The sequence below is a fragment of the Triticum urartu genome, chromosome 7A (genome assembly GCF_056163025.1).
Source record: "Triticum urartu cultivar PI428250 chromosome 7A, HENAU_Tu73, whole genome shotgun sequence".
NCBI classification, from domain to species: Eukaryota; Viridiplantae; Streptophyta; class Magnoliopsida; order Poales; family Poaceae; genus Triticum; species Triticum urartu.
The window spans coordinates 579,284,456-579,291,681 of record NC_141879.1 but is presented as its reverse complement, the minus strand read 5'-3'; positions in this window follow the sequence as shown (position 1 = coordinate 579,291,681).

Sequence of the window (7,226 nt, the reverse complement as noted above, 5' to 3'; positions counted from 1 at the left end):
TCAATGAAAGCACCAATGTCGGTGTCAAAACCGGCGGATCTCAGGTAGGGGGTCCCGAACTGTGCGTTTAGGCGGATGGTAACAGGAGACAAGGGACACGATGTTTTTACCCAGGTTCGGGCCCTCTCGATGGAGGTAAAACCCTACTCCTGCTTGATTAATATTGATGATATGGGTAGTACAAGAGTAGATCTACCACGAGATCAGAGAGGCTAAACCCTAGAAGCTAGCCTATGGTATTATTGTTGTTCGTCCTACGGACTAAAACCCTCCGGTTTATATAGGCACCGAAGAGGGTTAGGGTTACACAGAGTCGGTTACAATGGTAGGATATCTACATATCCGTATCGCCAAGCTTGCCTTCCACGCCAAGGAAAGTCCCATCCGGACATGGGACGAAGTCTTCAATCTTGTATCTTCATAGTCCAGGAGTCCGGCCAAAGGTGATAGTTCGGCCATCCGGACACCCCCTAATCCAGGACTCCCTCAGGGACCCTTTCCAAAGATTACGTGTAAACCATTGACCATAGCAAGTACGTGATCGCCGGTACACATGGCGGGCTTCTTCCGGTGATCTGCCTCACCTTTGAAATGCTTGCCTTTTTTTCGACATTGATGGTTGCTCGGAAGAAATCGACGATGGCCCAGGTACACATTCTTCCTGCATTTGTCCAGGTATATACTTTCGGTGTTAGCTAAACAGTGCGTGCATGCGTAGTATCCCTTGTTTGTCAGTCTTGAAAGGTTAGTGAGAGCGGGCCAATCGTTGATGGTTACAAACAGCAACGCGTGCATGTTAAATTCCTCCTGTTTGTGCTTATCCCACACACGTACACCATTTCCATTCCACAGCTGTAAAAGTTCTTCAACTAATGGCCTTAGGTACACATCAATATCGTTGCCAGATTGCTTAGGGCCTTGGATGAGAACTAGCATCACAATGAACTTCCGCTTCATGCACATCCAAGGAGGAAGGTTATACATACATAGAATCACGGGCCAGGTGCTGTGATTGCTACTCTGCTCCTCGAAAGGATTAATGCCATCCGCACTTAAACCAAACCATACGTTCCTTGGGTCACCTACAAACTCATCCCGGTACTTTCTCTCGATTTTTCTCCACTGCGACCCATCAGTGGGTGCTCTCAACTTCTCGTCTTTCTTACGGTCCTCTCTGTGCCATCGCATCAACTTGGCATGCTCTTCGTTTCTAAAAAGACGTTTCAACCGTGGTATTATAGGAGCATACCACATCACCTTCACAGGAACCCTCTTCCTGGGGGGCTCGCCGTCAACATCACCAGTGTCATCTCGTCTGATCTTATACCGCAATGCACCACATACCGGGAATGCGTTCAAATCCTCATACGCACCGCGGTAGAGGGTGCAGTCATTAGCGCATGCATGTATCTTCTGCACCTCCAATCCTAGAGGGCATACGACCTTCTTTGCTGCGTACGTACTGTCGGGCAATTCGTTATCCTTTGGAAGCTTCTTCTTCAATATTTTCAGTAGCTTCTCAAATCCTTTGTCAGGCACAGCATTCTCTGCCTTCCACTGCAGCAATTCCAGTACGGTACCGAGCTTTGTGTTGCCATCTTCATAATTGGGGTACAACCCTTTTTTGTGATCCTCTAACATGCGATCGAACTTCAGCTTCTCCTTTTGACTTTCGCACTGTCTCCTTGCATCAATAATGACCCGGCGGAGATCATCATCGGGCACTATATTGTCTGGTTCCTCTTGATCTTCGGTATCTTCCCCCGTTGCAGCATCAACGTATTCCGGGGGCACATAGTCGTCATCGTCCTCTTCTTCTTCGATGTCTTCCATCATAACCCCTGTTTCTCCGTGCCTGGTCCAAACATTATAGTGTGGCATGAAACCCTTATAAAGCAGGTGGTTGTGAAGGATTTTCCGGTCAGAGTAAGACTTTGTATTCCCACATATAGGGCATGGACAGCACATAAAACCATTCTGCTTGTTTGCCTCAGCCATTTCGAGAAAATTATGCACACCCTTAACGTACTCGGAGGTGTGTCTGTCACCGTACATCCATTGCCGGTCCATCTGCGTGCATTATATATAATTAAGTGTGTCAAAACCATTACAGAACATCATGGATAGATAAGTGACCAAATTAATAGAAGTTCATCATCACATTAAAACCAAAGTACATACATAGTTCTCATTGAACAACATATAGCTCTCCAGAGCATCTAATTAAACCATACATTGAAACTATGTAAAACATTTCAATGCAGCAACAAATGCAATCATAATCGCAAACAATTAATCTAACGGCATAATGATACCAAGCCTCGGTATGAATAGAATATTTTCTAATCTTTCTAATCTTCAAACGCATTGCGTCCATCTTGATATTGTGATCATCGACGACATCCACAACATGCAACTCCAATATCATCTTCTCCTTCTTAATTTTTTTTATTTTTTCCTTCAAGTAATTGTTTTCTTCTTCAACTAAATTTAACCTCTCGACAATAGGGTAGGTTGGAATTTCCGGTTCACATACCTCCTAGATAAATAAAATTTATGTCACGTTGGTCGGCATAATTGTCATAAACAATAAATGAACCAAATAGTTATAAAAGATAATATATACCACATCTGATCATAGACAGGACGAGGGCTGACGGGGGCGGATACCAAAACCATCGCACTATATAATAACAAGCAATAATGAAAGTAAAAAAAATTAGACAAGTATCTATCTAAACTAAGATTTTTTTTCTTTTAGAAAGAAGATAAGAACAAGAGGCTCACCATGGTGGTGCTGGCGACGAGATCGGCGCGGGCGATCGACGGCGGTGAAGACGGGATGGGACATAACGGACCGCTAAACCTAGACAAATCTCGAGGAAAATGGAGTTTTGAGGTCGAGCTTCAAGAGGAGAAACCTTAACTAGTGTGGCTCGGGCATTTCATCGAACACCTCATGTGCATAGGAGGTGAGCTAGAGCACCACAAAACTCTCCCCTCGTCGGCCAGAAAAAACAGAGCAGTGTGGCGTGCTCTGTTCGCCGGCGAGGGGGTACATATATGCAACTCATTGGTCCCGGTTCATGGCTGGAACCGGGACTAAAGGCCCCCCTTCTGTCCCGGTTCCAGCCACGAACCGGGACCAATGGTTGTGGGCCAGGAGCGAGGACCATTGGTCCCGGTTCGTGCCTGGAACCGGGACAAATGGGTTCAGACGAATCGGGACAAATGCCCCACGAGGCCCGGCCGGCCCCCTGGACGCACGAACTGGGACGTATGCCCCCATGGGTCCTGGTCCGTGACTGAACCGGGACTAATGGGCTGGCCCGGCCCCAACCAAAGCCATGTTTTCTACTAGTGTTGCGCTAGTGGGAATACATACCTGCATGCGGTACAATATTTTCTATTTGTGATATAAGCTGTACTTTCTCGTGGCACATAAATATAGTGATCCGACTGAGATGCGGAAAGCTTTGCCAGGAATAACATTGTGTCTGGCGAAATATGGATGGACTTTTATGTTTAGAACGAGGCTCTAACTGAGTTCTACATGTGTTCTTTCTTTTTATTTTCTTTTTAGAATTACTACTACATAAAGTACTATTCTAGTTTTACTCGAAGCTAAGAAACATGGTTTTGGATGGTGTACCTAACGAAAACTCCAGCGAGGCATGTAGAGTGGAAAAAGCACGGCCACTTCAAAAGGCAGAGAAGCCAAAGATAACAGTTCTTTTTTCCCACAAAAGAAGAAAAAGGAAAAAAGATAGTAGTTATTTTTTTTTCAAAATCAGTTATGGTTTTTCTTAGGGGATCAAAATCAGTTTTGGTCTTACGACCGCAAGGCCAAATGGGCCATACCGCCACCCCGATTTTTATGCAATGGGATCTGTCATGCTAGCAGAGTCGGGACCCCGTATTTGACGCTCTTTGCGTCAAATTGGCAGCGGAACGCACAGGAGACAGCGCGACTGGGCCGACCCATCGAGCTCTACCGCGAGACTAAAAAAGAAGCCAAAGATAACAGTTAATTTTCCAGCAAAAAAGGAAAAATAAAAAAAAGATAATAGTTCTTTAAAAAAATCAATTTTGGTCTTATGACCGCAAGGTGGCGCAATGCGAGGATTCAAACACATGACCGGCTGCTTGCGATTGCAAGCACACAACCTCTCCAACACACAACCATTGTTGTTTGTATTGCAACGCACAATCTAAAGAACTGTTAGCGTAGAACTGGGCAGCTCTACTATAGCGAAATTGAATCAGTTAATGTAGCGAACTGGAATTAGGCACTACAGTGATATTTTTTTAAAGTGTACGTCTTTTAAAGTGTGTACTTTGAAAATGTGCAAACATTTTTTGAATTTCTGAACAACTTTTGGCAAAGGGAACATCTTTTGAATATGTGTACAAATTATGAAATCTTGAACAATTTTTGAAACCATGAACTTTTTTGAATTTTTGAACAAATATTTGAAAAAAGGAACATTTCATGAAATTCAAACAAAAATTTATAACTACGAACATTTTTAGAATTTATGAACAAAAATTGCAAAATGGAACTTTTCATCAAATTCCGAACAAAAAATTGGAACTGCAAACATTTCTTAATTTTGTGATGAAATTTTGAAATAATGAACAATTTTGAATTTTCAAGTAATTTTAAAAGAACATGTACTTTTTTTGAATCAACAAATTTTGAAAAATAGGAACATTTTTTGAATTCCAGTATATTTTTTTGATTTATGAACAAAATTTCTAAAAGGAACATATTTCTGAAATTCCTGCACATTTTTGAAACGTAAACATTTGTTAAATGTCTGAACAAATTTTGATAAGAGGAATCTGAACAAATTTGAAGTTTTCAAAAACAAATAAACTATAGAAGTAAACTTGAAGAAGGCAAAAACGAAAAAGAAACAGAAGAAGAAAAAAGAAACAGATTAATGAAAAAAGGAAAAGAAAAAAGAAAACGGAAAATGAAAAATAAAAACCAAAATATAAAGAAAAACAAAGAAAAAAAATCGGTTTTGGAACCTTCTATAAGATTCCTGAAACCTGGCCCGAACCTGCCAGAAGGTTCACAAAACCGGTGCTCTCAAACGGACAGATGGGCTGGCCCTTTTGATCGATATCGGTGTGCGGTACGTCGACAATCTGCTGCAGGATGCGGCAGATAGGATTTTCCAACAGAGTCCTCCAAACCGGCGCCTTCTATGCCGACGGTTAGGGGATCTGGCGCAAACGCGCAAGCATAAATATGCAGCCTATCAGGCGTGCGACCGATCGCTCGCCCATGGCGCACCTGGTTCGTCTCAATGGTTGGAAGGTCCATAGTTGACCAGTCAACCGTTTACTTTTAGGAAAAAGTTAAAACACAAAAAATAGAAAAATTGTTCACAAATACAAGAAAATTTCACTATTTTAAGGAAAAAGTTTACGGATTTGAAGAAAGTTCACTAAATCTGAAAAAAAATCATCGATTTTGAAAAACAATGTTCACGAATTTTTACAAAATTCATGATTTAAAAAATATTCACAAAATTTAGTGAGGTTCATTAAATTTTTTAAAAAAAGTTGAAGCATTTAAAGAAAAGAAAAAGAAACAAGAAAAAGAAAACAGAATAAAAAAGAAGACTATGGGCCCGCTGACTACTATACCTGGTGTACAGACGGTGTGCACACTGAACGAAATTGCCCTTAAGCAGCGCTTAAGGCGCCGAATAGACGCCAGGACGCTAGCGACAATTATTTCCTTTCTTTGCACGACAGTTATTTCTTTTGTCACACCTCGTTAGTTCACATCTGCTAAAAAACCTCGTTACTTCACAAAGCATAGAATAAGGAACAAAAATCACTAATTAACGTGTATTCTTTACAAAGATCACTCTATCTCTTCTGTTGGTGACAAAAGGCACATTGCATGTGCGATAGTTTGCACAACCTGCGAGTTCTGTGTTTTTTACTAGATTCGTCTTTTATTCAAATCTATTAAACCGTGTGTGCCATTTTCACTGTTGTGTTTCTCACGTCGACATCATCGAAACTAGCTCCAATGTTATCACTAATAGAAAAAGGTCTATTTGTTTCGGTTTCAGAGGCTCATTTGTCCCGGTTCTGAAACCGGGACTAAAGCCCAACACCTTTAGTCCCGGTTCGCTTATGAACCGGGACAGGTGAAGCTCCATGTAGCCGCTGGGGCGAGACCCATGCAGGAGGGCCTTTAGTCTCGGTTGGTAACACCAACCGGGACCAATGAGCATCCACGGGTCAGCAGCTCAGGAGCTGGTGTTTTTGTTTTTTTTAAAGGGGGCGGGGTTTGGGGGTTTTGAAGGGTTAATTTAGGGGTTTCATATATTGTGTTGGCTAGCTAATAGAGAGAAGTGACCTCTCTTATCTCCGTGTTTGGTCGACGCTAGGTACTATACGTATAGAGAGAACTCGACACACTAGCTAGTAAGCAAATGAAGGAACCATTAAGTACACAAGATCGTCATGAACATATACAGAGAGAAGTGATCGACCTCTCCTTCTCCGAGAGATTGGTCGAACAAAAAGTTTTCGTATATCTATCCAACGCTAGTAGCTACATATATACAATATAACATCTCTTATAATCCCTAACACCTGAAGTCAATTTCCATTTGGTATTCTCCGGCTGGATTGATGACGTGGTCAAGAAAGAATCCCGCCAATTTTCTCTTGAATTGCTCGGATGCGATCTTGTGGTAGGAGTTCATCCCGCATCTGCCAGATCTAAATTGAAGAAGAGGGTCAATACATGTGTATGAATGAAACTCAACACAAATGATGGTAATAAAATAGAATTGTGAATATTTTTGCTTACGCACTTCATATCGTTTTTCAGAGTAGCCCCGCTTATTAGAGGTCGTCGCGTTGTAGATGAACTCGCAAACGTAGTATCCACAGAAATCATTCTCGGCTTCCTGCTACAAGCACTTTACGAGAAATAGATGTTAATCAAACTGATAAGCAAGCATACTAAATGGCATTGATGAAACTAGCTAGAATCAATGGGAGATGCACGGAACTAGGTAGTAGTACTTACTCTCGGGTGTTTAAATCACAACTCGGTCGGCAGTCCCGGAGAAATTGCGGTGAACTTTTTCCAAACCCTGCCAGATAAAGAAAATAATTACTTGATATCAGGAAATGAACAAAGTTGTCGATATGGTGCGATAATGATCGATTGAACTTACTTCTGG